The sequence below is a fragment of the Brachycentrus maculatus genome, unplaced genomic scaffold (genome assembly GCF_059751285.1).
Source record: "Brachycentrus maculatus isolate JH-2025_06_01 unplaced genomic scaffold, ASM5975128v1 h1tg000370l, whole genome shotgun sequence".
Taxonomy (NCBI): Eukaryota; Metazoa; Arthropoda; class Insecta; order Trichoptera; family Brachycentridae; genus Brachycentrus; species Brachycentrus maculatus.
This window is the reverse complement of record NW_028281119.1, coordinates 2,133,910-2,155,168: the sequence shown is the minus strand read 5'-3', so window position 1 is coordinate 2,155,168 and position 21,259 is coordinate 2,133,910. Positions and strand designations below refer to the sequence as shown.

Below are 21,259 nucleotides of genomic sequence, written 5' to 3'. Positions count from 1 at the left end.
TTCGGTTGTTTTGCATAGGAATTCAGGATAATTACTGTACATACATACAGTTTTGTATAAAGAATAATCTACGTCTAAAGTTCTTAAAAAATCTTAAATTTTAGATACTTATTATTAATAAACAGTTTGAATTCTGAATGATAAAAATTTTGAAAATAGATTTAACGGGTTTTGAAAATGTTAGTTTTTAATATAAATTTAACCATAAGCATATTGATATAAAACTAAACAGATTATTTTCGATTTGTTGAATTATTTCATTGTTATTTTTAAGCATAACTCAACAAAATCAGTTTAAAAAATATTATTTTACATTTAAATATGTGTGCATTTGTTTTAAGAGTTTTTATTTGTACTCATATTAAAATACTTGAATTTTAATACATAATAAAATAATAAGGAATATATTCAACATAAGATAAAAAATGATCTTATAAATCTAATCTTTTTGTGTCATAAATCTTAAATAGAGATTTGGGATTCATTTATCTTCATTTCTTTCGCAAACTTCCGGTTAACACCTCATCATTAAACCGAATCGTTTTCTGAGAAATAAATGGCAGAAGTTAAATCTAAAGTTTCTGATTAAAGTTACATCGATGTCTTAAGAGAAAAAAATATTTATTTTATTCTTTATTTTAAAACGTTTATTTAAAAAATTAATACTTTTTTTGCTACAGCCGTAATAATGACTACAGAAAAAAATGAAAATGCCTTTTTTATAGATGCGAAAAAATAAATAAGATTTTTTACATTACTTTTTGACATCTCAACATAGATGAAGAAGAATAAACAAGTCTGCGCATTTACAGGGCTTATTTTAAAAAAGTAATACTTCTTTTGCTACAGTCGTTATAATGACCATAGAAAAAAAATGAAAATGCCTTTTTTAAAGATGCGAAAAAATAAATAAGATTTTTTACATTACTTTTCGATATCTCAACATAGATGAACAGGGCATACGACCATCATAGGCTTGATTAAGTGATCACTTTACACACGTAAAACATTATACAATTTTATCCATGGTTGATAACCACACAACTCAATTTTTTTTAATTCGAAAAGAAGTGTTATAAAATTGAGTAGTGTGGTTGTTAATCACGGATAGAATTAGTGAATGTTACACGTGTGCAAAGTGATCACTTAACCAAGCCTATGACGGTCGTAGACCCTATAAATGCCCAGACATCCATTTTCTTCTTTCTTTATATTGAGACGTCTAAAAATTATTATAAAAATACCTCTTAATTGGAGATAATCCAGATTTGTCAACAAGTTTTTGGACACACTCGAAATGTTGGAAGAAACTAAAATGTAAAAATATGTAGAAATATTAAAAAGGTGAGTGATGACGTCGTAAAACAGTTGACAAGCATTTTTGTCTTCGATTTTTTATTCGAAAACAAAAAATAAATGGCTTCGAATAAGGAAGAAGGTAGTTTGAGCGCACTCCATCAATATTGGAAAAATCTGACACTTTTGTGAGACACTCGATGAAATTTTATAAATTACCACGCTAACGACGCTTCATGGGATTGACCTTTCAACTTTCAATTGATAAATTGTTACTATCATAGTTGAAAGTTTCGTGTTAAATATGTCTTATGACCTTAGAAACCTAAAACTTTTGGTAGAGAGTAATTATAACAATATCAACTACCAAGTAATGACGAAAGTTTGTTAATACCTATAATATTATTTTTTTAATACCTATAAAATTATTTTTGTCCGCCTCCGTAGTGTAATGGTCAGCGTGTTTAGCTACCGTGCTGGAGGTCCCGGGTTCGATTCCCAGGGGGGGGGGGTCAAAATAAATATTAGTGATTTTACACTGTAATATTTATTTAATATTACCCTGGACTGGTTCCTGAAGCGTAAGAGTGATCACCTTGCCTTCGTGTAAGTAATGATCAAGAAAACACTGTGTCAATTCGATGCAGTGCCCTATGCACCATTGGGTTGCGGATAAGGGTTATAAGTAAGTTAAGTAAGTAATAAAATTATGCGGCACATAAAAAATTAAATAATATTACTTAATGAAATACTCGTAAATTGTTTATTCGTATAAAAATTGTGTTCGTATAAAAATCCCTCAGTATGGATAAATCTATCAACGTAATTGATATTATATCAATATTTTTTAACTACCCTATAACAAGTCATAAATCCTGTAAATACCAAGACTTCCATATTCTTTTTTATCTATGTTGAAACGTTAAAATGTGAATATAACACTTGAGTGTACAAAATCCCAGATTTGTGATCAAGTATTTGAACATACTCAAAATATGATTTTTAAATTATTTATTTATTGAAAACTGGATTATTCATCATATGGTTGATATATCAATATTTAAGGTGTCTCAACTTGAAATGAAACAAATATCGGAGTACAAAGTATTTCTCAACGAAAAGCGTTACCGTCATCCGAAATTTCATATCTATCAACTTACAATTAACATACGAAAAGAATCCAATAACAACGCATATAATCATCATTTAAAAAAATGCAACATAGATATTTAATAATGGGCAAATTGGTAAATTTGAATAATTTATGCAACGTCATTTTCGTAAAATACTACCTCAAGGGCGCTTCAAACATAAATAATACATGTGTATAAAGTGATCAATTAAGCTAGCCAAATACCAAGTCGTAAGGTCTAGATATGCTCAGACTATTTTTTTACGTATAAAAAAAATATCATCTTTATGTCGATTTCCATTTATATGGTATATCATTCGTTCTACATCGACTTGAAAATTTCTTTTTTATTTTTCGTTTTTTTTTGGTTAAAAATTACATTTTTTTACCCCGGGTATCAACTCTCAAGTAATTATATTATGAATTCAATTACACTGGGATATTTGATAGCAGTTGCTTATTTCTTGTATATGTCTCTTTAGTGATAAATATTAATTAAGAAATTACCGTTTTTCACACTTATTATTTTTAAAGTGGAAGGGTACTTGAAAGCTGATATATTTTCACAATATCGAAAGAAAAGATTTATATTTTTCTTTGTAATTTAGTTCAGATTTACCAACAAAAAAACCGTGAGCTGTAATTACTCCGCTTCAGTTAATTATCTGCTTCACTAATGAATGTGTTTTCAAAGGAAAAGCTTTCTGGCTTAACTAGCAGGGCAGTGTCGGGCAAGTTCTTTTGAGAGGGCTGCGATGAAAATTTACATAAAATATGTACTTTTTACAACAAACCGACACTTTTTGAAAACCGCAAAATGGCATTTTATTTATATGTATTTAATAATAATAAAATAATAATGAAATAATCTGCCTATTATTATTATTATTATTATTTATTTATTTTTTTTTTTTTTTTTAAATAATATGAAAATAACTCCTGTAATTGGAGATAATCCAGATTTTGTGAACAAGTATTTGGACACACTCAAAATGTTGTAAATAATCTGCCGTTATAAATGAGGAGATGCATGGATGTGGAAGAGGTAAGATTGTTTGCAAAGGCAGATTGGTGTGGCGTTTTATCCTCTCTTACCCCTACGCCAAAAATAATCTAATTTAAAGCAACACGTAGTACGTTTGGTGGAAAGTTCTTAAAGTATTAAATAAAGCTCTAACAGTAAAATTATATAACTATTATCCATTTTCCAAAATAACGAAGCGATGTGTAAAATAGCTACCAATAAATTGATAATATTAATAATAATAAAACCCTTATCTGCACCCCAATGGTGCATAAAGCACTGCGTCATATAAACGCAGTGTTATATTGATCGTTTACACATGAAGGAAAGGTGATCAGCCCTCCGCTTCAGGTACCAGTCCAGGGTAATATTAAATAAATATAACAGTGAAAAAATCACTTATATTTATTTTACCCCCTTGGGAATCGAACCCGGGACCTCCAGAACGGTAGCCGAGCGTGCTGACCATTACACTACGGAGGCGGACGAAATATAGATAATATTAGTCGGTAAAAAAAACAATAGATCATGTTATTCGGCCATGCCATCAATGACAACTCTTGATAAACAAATTTAAACAATAAATCGTAAGATTCCTTTTTTTGTGTCTTTGGTATAGGAAATTCCAATGAGAACAAATTATTATAAAATTATTCTCTAAATGTGTGTATGATAAAAAATAATTCGTTAATATATTATGATATCTCAATGATGGATATTAAATTGCAATAATTGTAAAGTAGATGAGCAAATAAGTGGTGGTCCCATAATAATAAATAGTGTACTACATGTGGCCCGCGAGCCGTAACTTGCCCAGACCTGTATTGGGAACTCGAATCAAAAATGTAATTAATCATGTGAAAACGAACTTTAATCTTATCGATCTTTATTATTTTTAAATAAGTAATCTTAACGCAATCTAAAGCTTCGAACAATGTAAAATAAAGTTTTTTGCGTGCTCTATTTTTATAGCCAGACGGACGATTTAAACAATGGAATTACATTTTTTTTTATTTATCTATCAAACGCTGGATGATTCACCCTTTGGATGAATATTTATTATAAGTTTCTTAACTTGAGACGAAATATCTATCGTTTTAATGCAAAAAGAAATTAATTTTGTGCATCATCTGAGATAAATGTTAAGCTCCCTCAAGACGACATTTTATAAAAATGACATTTTATGAAATGTATTCTAATTTCATCATTATATTGTTATAAATAAATTAATTAAGTGTGTAATTTTTAGATTTTGTTGTTTTTTATTTCTCTTATTTCTTTTAAGCTCTGAATCCATTAAAATAAATTTTTTTAAAAATATATGTCTTAAATGATTTTTAAAGAGTTTTTTATTGGATTTAAGTTTTATACTGATATTTCTTGGTGGAATTGTATTTTACAAAATAAAATAAAAATTATGCAGATTTGCCCACATATTTTAATTGACTAGTGACCGATTTTCGTCGTTACTTACTATCTTATTCTGTTGACAAACAAAATCGTCAATATAATTTATTAGCCAAAGATTTTTTTTTAATTACGTTATTTTGACTCCTGATATAATTAATTAATATCCAATTAATTAATTAATTGGCAAATGGATTCAATCGTGTAAGGCTTAAATCCCGTATCTGTTTAATAATTATCACAGAGTACACAATAAATGTACGAAATCAACTAAAATGTTATATTATGGCATCCAAGCCATATTTTAATATAAGCCCCTGTCAGCCATTGCTTACGCATTCTTTGCAGGCAAAAGCACGATCAGGATATCTTAACTAATATTATTCGAACGTGTTTGTCAAACTATCATAGAAAATTATTAAAAAGCGATTACTTTTTTTACATATTTATGGTTTTAATCATAAAACTTTTGTTTAATATTTGTCAATGAATATATATGCCCCTAATCTTTACTTTTACAAATATGCAATTTGTAATATCTTTTCAAAACTACCAAATAAGTCAATTTATAAAAAAGTCCTAATTTTTATTTTTTTATTATAAATGTAAAATACTAACCAAAAACATTTTTACCCGGAAACGCTTGTAATTTGGATTTTTTTTTAATTATTTAGATTTTAAGATAAAATTTGTACTTTTTGTTATTTATGAATGTATGATTTATATTCAAGTTTTCATTTTATTCAGTTATCTCGGTTGCATTGTTACGGAACGAGGATACAATATGGTTGAATCTAAAAAAACGTAAATTGCATTTTTTTATTTATTATTTTAATATTTCACATTGAAGAAATAAATGTTTGTTTTAAAGCTTTAATGTGGCGATTGTATTAATTACCTAGATCTCTGTTCTGCAATCTCGATTTTTTTATGAATTGAAATACGTTTAATATTGATATTGAAGAGTGGGCTGTAAGTATGCATATTGACCTAAAAATTCGGGTCTCGTTAACTTCGTCCTCAAATTTTTAGATATTAATACACATAAACAAACTTTTCGGATTATAATAGAGTCTTATTTTGAGAACCAGATAATTTTTTACTTATTTCTTAAAATTGTTGAAATAACTATTTAACCTACGAAGGTCATGTCAGCCTGAATTCGTCATAAATAAGAGTCTGGAGGTAAAATTAATTCATTTTCAGGCTGGATTTATGAAACAATCAAGATTTCTATTATTTCGTGATGTTAATAACGTGCTTTGATAATAATTGAATCGCATATCTCTAAAATTAATCTAAATACAAAACATCCCTCTTATCAACGTACCTACATAAATTCAATCACTCTTCTATTCCGCCTGAAACAATTTTCAGCGCAACACCGAGTCAAAGCTCTAACTAAGAGGAAAATAAAATTTACAATTTAATTCAATGCGAGATAGACACACCGATGGGTGTGTTAATTAAAACTATCAACAAGTATTTTTTGTTGTTGTTTGGACTAACTAATACTTCTTTTAAAATTTTTATTTGAGACTTTTATAGAGAAAATTACATTTAAAAAAACAAACAAACAAGAAAGCACAGCTTGACATCACAAAGGAACTACTGTTGCTTGAAGAAAAGTGGAGATTGATACTGTCGATGAAAAGGATGAAGTTATATTAATGTTTTCATTTGTCATTGGTGTGCCATATGGAGGAACACTTAGGAACACTTAAAGAACTTTCCGAAAAATATTTCGGGCAGAACCAAAAAATAAAATAAATTATTTTACGAAACGCTAATTTTTATGAAATATTTCAGATCAGCTAAAAAGTTTAATTAGAGATATCGGAACCTATCCTTAACTAATGTAAAGTAAGTCTTGAGTAATGAACTCATTATTTCAATTGGTTTTCGATATTCAATTCAAGACAACAAATATTCAATATTTTTTGTTTTTAATTTTTTGTTTTTAGTTATATATTGTAAAACTAAACATGATAACAACTGAATATTTCAAAATAGATAAGAACTTCACAACATTTTGAATGTGTCCAAATCCTTGTTCGCAAACCTGCGTATTTCCACTAGGAAAATTATTTCCACACTCAGACATTCATATTCTTCTTCTTCTATGTTGAGATGTCAAAATGGATTTGATATAATAATAATAATAAAACCCTTACCTGCACCCCAGTGGTGCATAGGGCTCATATAAACGTAGTGTTATCTTGATCGTTTACACAAGAAGGAAAGGTGATCAGCCCTCCGCTTCAGGTGTCAGTCCAAGGTAACATTGAATAAATATTACAGTGAAAAAAATCACTTATATTTATTTTACCCCCCTTGGGAATCGAACCCGGGACCTCCAGAACGTTAGCCGAGCGTGCTGACCATTACACTACGGAGGCGGACTGCAATAAAACTACTTGCAATAAAAAATCTAAATAATGCTATGTTGATATCGAAAGTTATTTGTATTTTACACATCCATTAAAGATATGCATTCATAAAAAACAATCATTTATCATTCATTACAATTTTTACAGATTTTCTAACTATCTTTGACATTAAATAAATAGATAATCTGTATTAGATTTTTTTACTATTTGACTGAACAAAATTCTGGAAAATAAATTACAAAATTGATACAATGTATGTACATTTTACTACGGTATTAAAAATGAAAGAAAATACTGAAAAAGTAAAAGATTTTTCTAAAATATTAAAAGCCTCTATCTTGGATGGCTTGTCTGCAAATAGGATATTAAGGATATGACGATGGACATTTTTTTTTTAAATTAAAACAGAAAAATTCAAATGTTTTTGACCTGATAATTAAACAGAGATGGAATAAATCTTTTTGTGTATATCCGTTGTCGCGTCTGATAATGACACTTGTGGGAAATGAAAAAAGGATTTACATTCGTGGAACATGTCCTGTTATTCGAGCGTATTTCCTAAAAATGTTTGAAGGCATGAAATACCATTTCCTGCCACTGCAAACATCAGAGGGTAGAAAAGCCGCCCCCAAAAAGCGATACAAAAGACGGAATTCAGGAGACGAGATTTTGAGGAGCTTCGAATAAATTAATGATTTATTAACCTTTCCCACTCGGTGATATGTATTTACTACAACTTGACTTTAAAAATGAGAAAATCAATATAAAACGTAATAAATGGCTCAGAATTTTTGTATTCCTCCGTAATACTTTTACGTGTTACATAAAAGTATTATTATATAAAGTTATTCATTTGCAGAGACGGAAATAAATAAATTGTAAAAAAAAATTGGGGATAGACTCACCAATTCACAAACGTTTCTCACGTATGAGTATACGAGCGTGCCGCACTTTACACGCGCACGCGGTTTCATACTGTTTTCGACGATCTCATTTTAATTGCCCACAAGTCGTCTTTTAGGTTGGTCGTGTCGCTACGCTAGGCTACGGGGGCTACTTGCGATGTATTTTTTATTTCTTTTTTAGGTGCCAGAACTAACATTACAAAATTAAAACATTTCAAATTCAACTATGCTGAATAAAAGCAACATTTAGGAATATTTACATTTTTCCCGTTTTTAAATCATATTTTCATATGGTGTACAAAATGCATATCAGTGCACGCGGAATTTTTTAGCACCGTAAGGGAAGGGTTAACTCCGTTAAGTCAGCTTTAAATATAACGGTACTGAACGGGTAAAAAATTAATTGAAAATCGTCCCCTTCTCCCTCTGAAGACTCCAGGGGGTTGATAAATCTTTCTTAAGTCAATTTAAATCATTTATTCTCAAATAATTATAATCATCCCTTCAGATTTCTAAACCAATTGATGGAATTCGAATTTTCTACTTACTTACATCAGATTCATTTCACTTGTGTTTTCATGATAATACATGCACGACTTGACTTTTCATTTATTATACAGCCGTTTCCATGGAAAGATTATCGCAAAGCAGTTTTTCATAGAACAGGTTGCCGATACAAATTTTATTAAAATTTGTTACGTGCTTTGTGAGGTAATTTTTGGATAAAATTTTACGTTTGATAAAAATAAGTGAGCGGAATAACATCCGAGGAGAATATTTCGGAAAACAAATTTATTTAGTTTCTAAAAAAATTACTCAGACCGTTTTTTTTAAATAATAAATTCTACGAGTCCGTCTTATATAGGCGCATATCTTTTTAACATTGTAGAAATTATGTTATTTTTTACAAATTTCTATTAAAAAATAAATAAAAATCATTTATCAAAATTGTGCAGAAAAAAATATTTATTGGTGGATTTTTTGCTAAGAAGCAAAAAGTCAACCCGACAAAAGTAAAAAAAAAGATAAAAATGACAATAGTCCTTCAACCGACTAAAAATCGACTAGTGATACTGTTTAAATTTTGAACCTTATACAACTATTTGTAATTAGAAGGTAGATAGTACTTGTATGTTATATTAGTATCCAAGAAAAAAAATTACAATACGAAAAACAAATAATTACAGCTTAATATATTATGCCATAGGAAGCACCAGTGACCTCCCCTGTGTTGGACCGCAGTCCCATAGGTGTCCTCAATCCTCAATCAAATTTGATAACAAATTTGATACATTATTTGTTATTATTTTATGAAAATTCGTAAATTACCGAAAAGTTTTTTTTGTGAATTTTAAAATTGACAAATTTTAGTATGGCGTTTAACGTCATAAATTAACTGTAAATTGATGAAATTAAGGAAGGCAAAGGAAGTTAGATCAGGTAAGAAGTTCAGAGAAAGAGGTTGAAGAAACCAGAAAAATAGTATGACAGTTATTTGAGGTTCCCATGATAAATAGTTATGTTTTTATAATTATTAATATAATATTGGGATTTCTCCGGTATTCTTTATATAATACGTGTAGGTAAGTACTTTCATTTTTAAAGATCTTATTTTTTTATTTAATTAAAAAGGTCTAAGTCAATAAAACGGGATTCTTAGTTTATTAAAATTGATCAGAAAAATTAGAATAGCTTTTCTGTTTCTACTTACTAAAAATATGGTAGTATTTTTTTATAAATAATTTGTTAATTTGGAATAAATTTGCCCTCTGGCGAATGGCTCTTTAATTTTATTTTTCGTTATAAATTACAGCAAATAAAAATACTCGAGCTCTTCCTTATATCTATAAAATATATTTTACCCTATAAATTTATTCATTAAGTAATCGCCGATTTCTAAGAAATGTTTTTGTTAATACCAAATTGTTACTACGAAGTAAAATTTAATTCGATGTTGACAGATTGATCGAAATGCGATTAGGACACGGATGAGCAATTGAAAATCTCAATCAGTAATTATCACCTTAATATTGTCGCATAAAGTTTTTTATTGACATCGTTTCAGAATTAACGTCGTAACATTTCATAATTATTATGTAAAGACGCTATTAAGTTTATAATAAACACAGAAGCTAATTTTCAAAAGTGGTCAAAGTAAATTAGTGTCGGGTTGTGGTCCCGTGGTTAGTATCACAGACACTTGAGTCACAGTTTCTCGGTTCGAACCCACTCTATCACAATTTGACACGTATTTCTTATAATGAGGCTCACAGAAATGGTATGAATTTGAAGTACATATTTTTGTAAATTATAAAAACGCTAATATTTATCTTCTCAAAAAAAATATTAATTTTTTTTTTTTAAGAAACTTTAACTTATTTTTTTTTAACTTGATTTGAAACATCAATCGTTCCTTTTTATTTGAAAGAAGATGGGAGTCTGAGCATCCCAGGGCTTACGACCTGGCATTTGGCTAGCTTAAGCGATGTCTTTATTGGCTTGTGTAACTTTCACCATTCTGCCCATTATTGAACATCCATATTGTATTAATTTTTAACCCTATATTTGTATATGCAATGATCTCGGAACATTCCATATCCTCACGATTCTTGATACGTTTGGATGTTTGGCTGATTGTAGTGCCACCAGTTGAGAATTTGGTGAAGTATGTATTTATATAGCTTACTTCTTCTTTAATAAAGAGGAACGATAGATGATTCATAACCCTTTAAGACACCTATAAATTGACATCTCATCCGTAGGGTAAAAAATTCAGTGTCTGTGTCTGAAATAATAAATATTATTATAACTGAACTCTATAGTATTGAAGTTCTTTATGTGTAACTTAACGATACAATACAATATATCTTCATACATATGAAAAAAAACACAAATTTAATATAGATTGATAGTATAAATAGGCTTATCCAAAACCTCTCATCAGGATCTTCCTCACCCTTTACTATAACATCTAATATTACTTTCGTCATCAGTTACTTATTAGATTTAAGTTTTATACTGACATTTCTTGGTAGAACTGCATTTGTATAATAAAATAACACTATTTAGTTTTTTCACATAAATTTTATTTGACCAGCGACCGAGTTTTGTCGTAACCGACGTAACCAGTCTGATGTTATCACTTACGACAAAACCCGGTCACTGGTCAAATAAAATTTACGTGGATAAACTATAGAGCTGTAATTTTATTTTATCATTTACTAAGTAAACAATAACCTACTTTTAATTTATTTATTATTTTGATCGAACCCAAAGTAATATTTTGTTAGTATTAAAGTAAATCTCATTCAGTTGTTCTTCAAAACACGAATTTTAGTTGAATGTAGAATACATTTAGCCCTACGTAAAAGCATTCAGCCGGGAGCGCATTTCAGGAGGATAAAACTTCAAACTGAATATTTGATTATTTGTCTACTGAAAGCTCTGCGGCTAATTTCCCCCGAGGCAAAAGTGTTGAAATCACCCAATCATTAGGGGTGGTTGGGAGACGTGACGTCATCGGAAATTTTCCCTCTGATTGTGCTTCGTGGGTCTATTATGTCTCCAGATTCAAATTTCCAGAAACAAAGAAATTTCATTTGTTTTGTAATGAGATAATTTCTTAGTGAAGTGACACTCACTTTTTGTTAATAAGATTTTGAAATCTCCTGTGTTATGCCAAAAGGTTATTTTATTATACCATAACATTTATCAAAGAGATTATTCGTTTTATTAAAACCTTATTTAAGATTTTTTATTACGAACACATTAAACACTTTCAAACTATTTAAACACTACCTACTTGTTTGTAGAAATATGCTTTTTATGAGATTGAATTTTTAATAAAAAAATTACAACCTATGTATTTTCAAATTCATTAATCAAATGAAGCGTGCCGCAATACTTGACGTAATTTACTAAACATAATCAAATAATTAAATTGAAATATTGAGTTAAATTAAATTAAAATATATTCTCTCTCATGTACAGTAACCAAAGTGAATCAAACCGACAAGATATTACAGTTAAAAACGATATTTAAAAATAATAATTTGACAATTAAAAATTAAATATCCGTGTTTCGTTTAAAGTATTTCTTAATTTATTGAATGTTACACCAAATAAGCTATAAAATATCATTTACCGAGAGTAATATGGATTTATTTCGATTATTAAAAAATAGCGCCCGGTCTATTCGGATATTTATTATCGTATTTATTTTCAAAAAAATCCAAGCTTGACAGAGAAATTTCCATAGATTTGTTGTCCAAATGTTTAGATAAACTCATCGTTGCACTTATAGGTATTATAATAAAAATGACTTCAGTTTCGTAAAAATAATTCACATGTCTGAGTGTCTGACATAAAGTACCTATCTTTTTATTACGAAACAAAATGCAAGTCTGAGCATCTCTGGATTAACGACCTGGCATTTGGCTGACTTAAGTGATCACTTTTTACACTTTTTCGGCCATTTTGAACACCCAGATTGCATTATCATCCGTAGTGTGAATAACCTATTATTGTCTTATTGAAAAAAATACATATTGTAATATATGTTGTATTAGTATTCATTTTTATTCGACTAAATTCAGCGAATGGAAAATGGCAATCATATTAACTCCTTTAAAATCCAGAAAACTCCACATATCTAATATCCAGTCTTTTTTTCACTAATAGTTTTCTTTGATACATTTTTTGAAACATTGAAAACATTTTTGTTTTGTATTTTCCTGCCTTACATGAAAAATACTCCTCCAGTGTTAACCGACAAAGTAAATATCTTCTTATCTGGTGTTCATTCTGATAACGGGGTGTTATTTCTTAATATTTCATAAATTGACATGTTGAAGACTGACATGAAAAGAATAAATATAACAAAGATAAATATAACAAAGATTGATAGACCAGCTTCTAGATGATGAAAATCTTTTGATAAAAATATTTTTCTCTATAGAAAAGAGCGTTTTGAAGATACGAGTACTTGAAAAAATAAAGATATCAAGACGTTTGGAATTTCATTTTCCCAGTTGTACATTATGGACCAAAATATTATCATGTTCATGGCATGACATTGAATGATAAATATTTGTGGGAAGTCATTATTTGATCGAACAAGATTTATTTCTATACAAAAAAACTGTTTTGTAAATATATGATTAAAAAAAGCTCAACAGCGGAAGCTTTACCTACGGAATCTAAAGCTAATACCTACCATAATAAATGGGGTAGGAATTTTAACTTGATGTGAGGCATGGAGTTGGCAAACGAAGGATGAAAGTAGATACATATACAATACAGTCGAAATGCGATCCCTCAGAAAAATTTACAGCAAAAAAATGTATGATAGAAGCTCGATTGGTAAAATAAGGAAAGAATGCAGAGCTGATATAAGTACTAGGGATGAAATAAAAAAAGGTGTGTTGACATGGTTTGGACATGTGGGACGAATGAATGAGGTAAGAACCGTAAAACAAATATATGATGCAAATATTGTTGTAAATCGAAGCAAAGCTAGGCTAGGATAAACTTATGTAATATAATAATTATATTACATTAGTTTATTTTTACATTTAATAACGGCTTCTTTACATCTGCAAATTGTTGGGAAAATTATTTCTTAAAATTCATCAATAAAGAAATAATATTGTTTTTACAAAAAACATGAATTTTTTCCCGTACAACAATTTTGGAGATGACTTTGTAGTATATAATAGATACAGGTTCTTTAATATCGATCGTATACTCGTATTTCATACTTGGGATGTTAGAATCTGATGATATATCTTGATTCTTGCGTAGTTAAATAAAGGTAAAATTATTATTTTTTAATGTTGATAAATAGTGTACGATTAAGTCATTGCTACATAAATCTTATAAAAATAGTTTCCCTGGCAACTTTGAGTTTGGAAAAAAGTCACGTGTTTATAACTAACTTTTGTAATAATTTTACCTGATCAGTTGATATAAACTAACTTATCAAGTAAGATATGTGATAAGTAATACATATACAATATATTACTGTAATATACATAGTAACACATATTATAAAATATTTTCTGTAAGGTTCAATCAGTTTAAGTCACATTTTTCCTTAACTAAATTTAAACATTTTACATTAAAAAAAAAATTGTTTACAATTGCCCCACTAAATGCTACCTATTTTACACTCTGAGAGGAAATCAATAGTCATTTTGTGTAAGTCTTCATCAGCGGTTAATTTACCGCAAATATTTAATTTCTCGGCTTAATTACATCGCCAATAATGCTGATTAAACTTATGCCAAAGAAATAGAGATGGATCGATCTCTTAAAATCAGTAAAAAACCAAGAAAGTTCAAATAAGCCAAAGCTATTTCTCGTCGACAAAAAAATTATCCAAAGAGTAGATACATTAAAAAAAACAAATCAGGTGAGTATAAAACTGGTAGTATACAGTTGAGATGTAGAAGATTTGTAAATAGAAGTTAATAATATATATATGTACCATATCGCTCACTCCTTTCAATAACAATAATATGTCATATATCAAAAAACTTGATTTTTCAGGAGATCGTTTCTAATGTTTAAGAATATAATAAAATGTATTAAAAATAAATATTAAGGCACTTATTAAACTTTTTAATGGGCAACATATCTTTTTAGGTAAAATCTGAATGTTTTTTCTCCATTTGAAGAATATTAAGTATATTTAACAACATATTTAAACTACTATTTAAACTATCTACATATTTAAACTATCAATTCTACATAAAATATTTTTTAATTAGGCTCCTTTTGTTACAAAAATAATTTTCTTAATAGCAACAGCAGATTTAGAAAAATTCTCTAATTATCTCATGGACTTATACTGTTTGACCATTGCAACGTCCATATATTGAAATCTGATTGAAATTCCGTCATATTATTAAAGTTTCCTCAATTCTGTTTCCAGTGCTTTCACGGCAAAAAGTTTTGACATTGAGGAAGGTAACATTGTTGTCATGAATCGTTTCAATTCCCCCTTTATCGAATTCAACCTTCTTCAAATCTTAATAAGATTAAATATTCATCTACGCCACAAACATTGATTAAAAGGCGCTAAATTAAAGTGATGTACTAGGTTTTCATGACGTTAGAAAAGTACCACTATAAGGTAATCAAATTCCACTCTCCTTATCATTAATTTAATTAAATAACTTTAGATAAATGGAATTTTACTATATTTTGTAAAATAAAAGTGTTTTTAACATTGTGGTATTGTAATATAACACTCCTTCGATGAATGATAAGGAGAGTAGAATTTGATTACCTGATAGTGTTGCGGAGCTATATAAATTAATTTTAGGGCCATTTTCTCTTAGTGTAAAAGTCTCTTTATTTATTGGAAAACTCATTTACGGTAGAAACTTTGGAGTCGTTTTCTTTTTTTTAATCCTCTGTAAATATAATTAAAAACAAGCAGATTAAAATATATTACACAAGAAAAAGAAACTTTTAATTTTTTTTTGTCATACTATATTGAAATCAACAATACGGATTATTATGACATTATGTTAGTGTTTAATAATTGAATACAATCCTAGATTAAAAATGAATTTCTTCTCTTCACTTGACTTGATTTATAACTTAACATACTTCAGCTGTAATTCAGTATATTTAATTTAATATTTGGACTTCTTTTTTGGTATGTAATTAAGTATTCATATCCTTTGAACCATTGAACTAAGAGACACGTCGTTTATTTTAGAATCCTTGTGAAAACATTTTCGTCTTTTAGTTGTTAAGATATGTTTTATAAAACATCATATAGGTACTTCGAGATTCACTGATTAAATCATAAATATATCTAATTAGTTAATCTAAACACCTAATTACGTGCTTTTTTTAATTTCTCTAAATCTAAGATACTTCAAATCAAATTATTTTCAGACTTACCGGAAAGAAAGAAAATATACATTACAGTGCAATTCTTCAGTTCAATTCATCAAAGGATGTGGTTTTTCCATGCTTTTTGTAGATTATTTTCCGTTTAATTTCAATAAAATCGTTTCATTAAAAAAATCTTAATTAGCTTTTTTTTATTATTTACAATTAAATTAATTTTAAGAATTACCTGCGTATTTCAGCGAACGGTGGACTCATATATATATTTTTATTCATTTTTCTATTCTATGTAAGAATGAAATGAGAAAATATAATCCTCAGGAAACGATTTGTTTATTTTTTCTCGTAGCGTAGTTGTAAATTGTGTTTGAAAAGTATCAAAAGTGACCTGATTTTAAAACTTCACTCTGGAAACAATTTTATATTCTACTACCCTTGGGAAATAGATGGAAATAATATTGAAGTAATATTGAAATGCGGACAGTAAAAAAGGACATCTTTCTCTTCATTTTTAAAAATAATCAACAAGCTGATAACATCAACTTCGTTTAAGTTATATTTATGTATAAATAAATATATATATATATATATATATATATATATATATATATATATATATATATATATATATATATATATATATATATATATATATATATATATATATATATATATATATATATATATATATATATATATATATATATATATATATATATATATATATATATATATATATATATATATATATATATATATATATATATATATATATATATATATATATATATATATATATATATATATATATATATATATATATATATATATATATATATATATATATATATATAAATGTATGTTTGTGTACAAGTATGTGTTTTTGTTTTTTATTCTTTTTTAAAAATAATCAACAAGCTGATAACATCAACTTCGTTTAAGTTATATTTATGTATAAATATATATATATATATATATATATATATATATATATATATATATATATATATAAATGTATGTTTGTGTACAAGTATGTGTTTTTGTTTTTTATTCTTCCTTTTATTATGAGGGCGAAAAACAACAAAAAGAAAAAAATAGTTTAAACGATTTTACCCAAGGAACGTATGCGTTTTATTATACAATACATCTCTTTTATTTTATACACAGAATTTTCTGGATAAAAATAATAATAAACATTCCCATGGCAAAAAACAAGCCCAATATTAAATTGATTTATGCATCTTGGAGGAATTGAAGTAAAAGTACAACAAAAGTAAAGTGTAATGAAGCGGGAACGGTAATGGATAAAAGGGTTTAGGGAGGAATATATTCCTTAAGTTCCCCGGAAAACTCCGAAGGGTTGGTTCGTCGATTTTCCACGAGATTACATTAATATTTCCTTCCCCAAAAGCGCTATCTTACTAAACAACGGGGTGGAAAAGATAGCCCCTTAAAAATGCTTAACTTTAGAATATGTTTTGATGACCGTAATATGCCGACCAAATTGCTACTTTTATCGGTAAGTTATGTTAAATACGTTAATGATTACATCATTACTGAATACATCATTAACATTACATCATTAACTTTTACAAGTTGATAATTTTTATTATTTGAATACTAAAAACTAACTAACTAACTAACCATCACGCCGCTTCCCCGCAGGGATAGGCAGAGAGAATAGAGCGCTACACCACTCTGTCTTTGCAAACATTCTTCGGCTCTTCCACGTTCATGCATCTCCTCATACATACCCGCCGATTGACCGCTTTAACCTGACCGCTTTCAAGTATTTGGCATACCTGATCGTGCCAAGTTTTTCTCGGTCTTCCTATGCTCCTTTTTCCAATTATATTCGCCTCATAAATTTGTTTTACCGTTCTTTCCTCACTCATTCGTTTCACATATCCAAACCATCTCAACACACCTTTCTTAATTTTATCGATAATATTTATCTCAGCTTTGCATTCCTTCCTTATTTCACTATTCGAACATCTATCATATATCGTTTTATCGCAAATTCTTCTGAGAGATTGCATTTCGACTGCATTCAGTCTACTTTCATCCTTCTTTAATACTCTCATTTTTTAATAATCTTAAAACCAAAATATTACCAGTGGGGTTTTAAGAAGTTCATCTTTTAAAATATAAATGTAAATATTTGTTTGTTCAAAATCTTAAATCTGTTTAAGCTACCTCTTTCAAAAATTTGAGTAGTTTGGTTGTCAATCATAAGTAGAATTGGTGAATGTTACACGTGTGTAAAGTATTCACTTAGACCAGCCTATAACAAGTCATAAGTCCTGTAAAAACCCAGACTTCCAGACTCTTTTTCATCTATATTGAGATGTCAAAATTAAAAAATAGATCTCATGTGGAGAAACCCTGATTTGTGAACATGGATTTGACCAAAAAACATTGGATTATGAAAAGTGTCAATACGATCATCAATATGATTCGAAAAGTGCATTTTAATTTCCGTGACAGCTATTTCGCCTTGAGAGGGAAAAATTTATTTTATTTCCAGTGGAAAAAATCGTTTTAGATTTAAATAAATTTGTATTATTTCAATAAATTTAAATTTAAATGTCAAAATCGAAAGGGGTTTCTCAATTAGAACGTGTAAAACTTTTCGTAAATTTAAGTACTTAAGATAATATATGTGGCAAATGTGAGCAGGAAAACAGAACGAGGACGACCGAAAAAGACTTGGTACGATCAGATCAATCAGAACCTAAAATCTGGTGGTGTCAAAAGTCTGCGTAATCGGAGGGTATGTATGACTAGATGTATGGATGTGAAGGAGGCGAGGAGTGTATGTCAGGACAGCAGAGTGTGGCGTTCCATTCTTTCTGCCTACTTCTAGTAGTAGTAAGTACTTACCCGATACCGGATAATAGTAAAAAGAAAAAAATATGTTTATTTCAAAATTGAAAGGGTTTCTTAATTAGCAACGTGTAATACTATTGGTATATTAAAGTACCCAATACCGAATATTGATAGAATGCGTCCTACAAAATCGGGAGAACATTTGTTACGAGGAGATTATTCATTGGAGAACGATAAATCCTTCTCAATTCGGCACACGGAAAGGTACCTATCTAACTATTCTCTCTCGTCTTAGTAAATTGTACTTCAGGATCTTTCCGAGTAAGGTAGCTAAGGGAGTAACAACCCTTTATCTTCGTATAAAAGTGTCAATATTGGTACTGTACCCTTGAGAGACATACATTTTTACTATTTATTTATTTGGTGTAAAATCAGTGATGTTTTTTTTAAATTATTATTTCAGTGGTGCTAAAATATAAACAGTAAGTACAACTTACTGTTTATATTTTTGACCGCATTCGCAGTATAATGGTTAGCGCGTTTAACTATCTTGCTAGGGATTACGTGTTTGAGACACATACAATATGTTATAAATGTACCGTACAAACCGCTTATAACGCGCATTTGAATATACTCAAATGCGCCTTTGGTAATTTTTGCCATTTTTATTTTAAGACACATAAAACCACTGCACGGCAAGCTAAAAAAGACCTTTAAATAAATAAAGTTCTTATCAAGTAATATTTTGATGGGCACCCAACCAAAATACAGAGTGTATTTTAAGAAAATATCAAATAATATTATTTTATTTTAAAGGCTTTATTCTTTATGGAAATATCACAATTTCGGACAGTTCGTTTAAACCACGGTGATGATACGACACTGGTCAGATACCACCCGCAAACCCGCGTTATAACCGACTTCCACTGTACATATTTTAGTACACGTACATCATCGTTAGAATGAAAATCCAGCGTCTAGTAGGATAAATGTAATCAATATTTCATGATCTGAAAAAACCCTTTATTTTGAGTTATTTTTGGATAAGTAATCACTCAAAAATGTATGTGAGATTTCATTCTCAGATAGGGCGTATAATTATTTTTAAAAGATTTGCCAAAACAATACCATGTTTATTTATGTTTTGCCGGGAAAAATATACAAATTATTAAATTATTTATATAATGTATTCAATTATTTTTTTAAATAAAATAAATATAAATGATCGGAATATTACGAAATTGAGTATCTCGATATTCTTTGTAGATTCTAGAAAATTCATCAAGTAAATTTTCCTCACCGTTAACCCTTTGGATATGTTTCGAAGTGTCATTTGTGGATAGAATCGCTTATTGATTGGATGTTTTAACCCAAAATTATAAAAGACAATTTTTTGTATGTATTTGCATAATTTTATTAAAATTTATTCTTGTACTTACAAAATTGTTTAGTAAAATCAACCTTATATTATTTCTAGGTTAAAACTCGTATTTTTATAATTTGTGAATTCGGGAGAGCTTCATGATTATTATTTTAAACTTAAAATAACCTTAGAGAATGAGAGAATATTAGGTTTATTTAGTATTGTTTTATTCTTCAAGAAATTTTGAAGGAAATGAAATAAAATAATTATAAATGTTATTTTTAGCAGAGTAAACTTTTTAAAATGAATCTTGCGAGGAGATTACCTAAGTTCTTCGTACTTAATTTTTTATTTATAATAATTATCTCGTATAATGTAAACAGTAAAAATTCGTACGCCAAATTAATAATTAGATGACTGTATTTTGGGTAAATATATGTAAAGTATTATACTTAATATTTAACACATACATATTTAATTAATTTGCCTTTTCAGAATAATTATGTTTTATTGTTTGCAAGTTCCCTGTTATTTGCGCAGCTTGTGTATCTGAATTAAAACCAGAATTCCACGTTACCGAAAATACCCTATTTAACGGTTGAATAATGTGTTCAGTTTCACTCTGAAATTTGATTAATCTATTTTGAACAACGCTCGATTAGCTAATATGCTCTTAATCACTACTCGACCCTCTTCGACGCCATAGCGTTTTGGCACGACCGGTTCAAAACGGCCGTTTCGGCGCGACCGCTTTTGCGCGAGGTCATTTTGGCGCAGGTCCTTTTGGGGCTATGCCGTTTTATAGTAGGCCGTTTGGCACGATTACGTTTTGGCCCAGGCTGTTTTGGCGCAGGCCGTTTTGAGGCGATGCCGTTTTATAGTAGGTCGTTTGGCGCAATGCCGTTTTGTCGCAGACTGTTTTGGCGTGAGGCCGTTTTGGCGTAATTATATTTTTGCACAAACGGATAAACGGTTTTAGTTATTATTACAAATAATACTTTTATTATTTGAATGCACTCAAACACTGAATGTAACACCCGGGTGTAA

The 21,259-nt window shown here is 28.8% G+C and overlaps 1 protein-coding gene across 2 annotated transcripts in view; it reads left to right on the top strand.

The window, feature by feature from the left end:
• Positions 1–21,259, top strand: part of LOC148303390 (CD151 antigen-like) — a 278,505-nt gene that overhangs the window by 252,158 nt on the left and 5,088 nt on the right. The window lies entirely within an intron of this gene.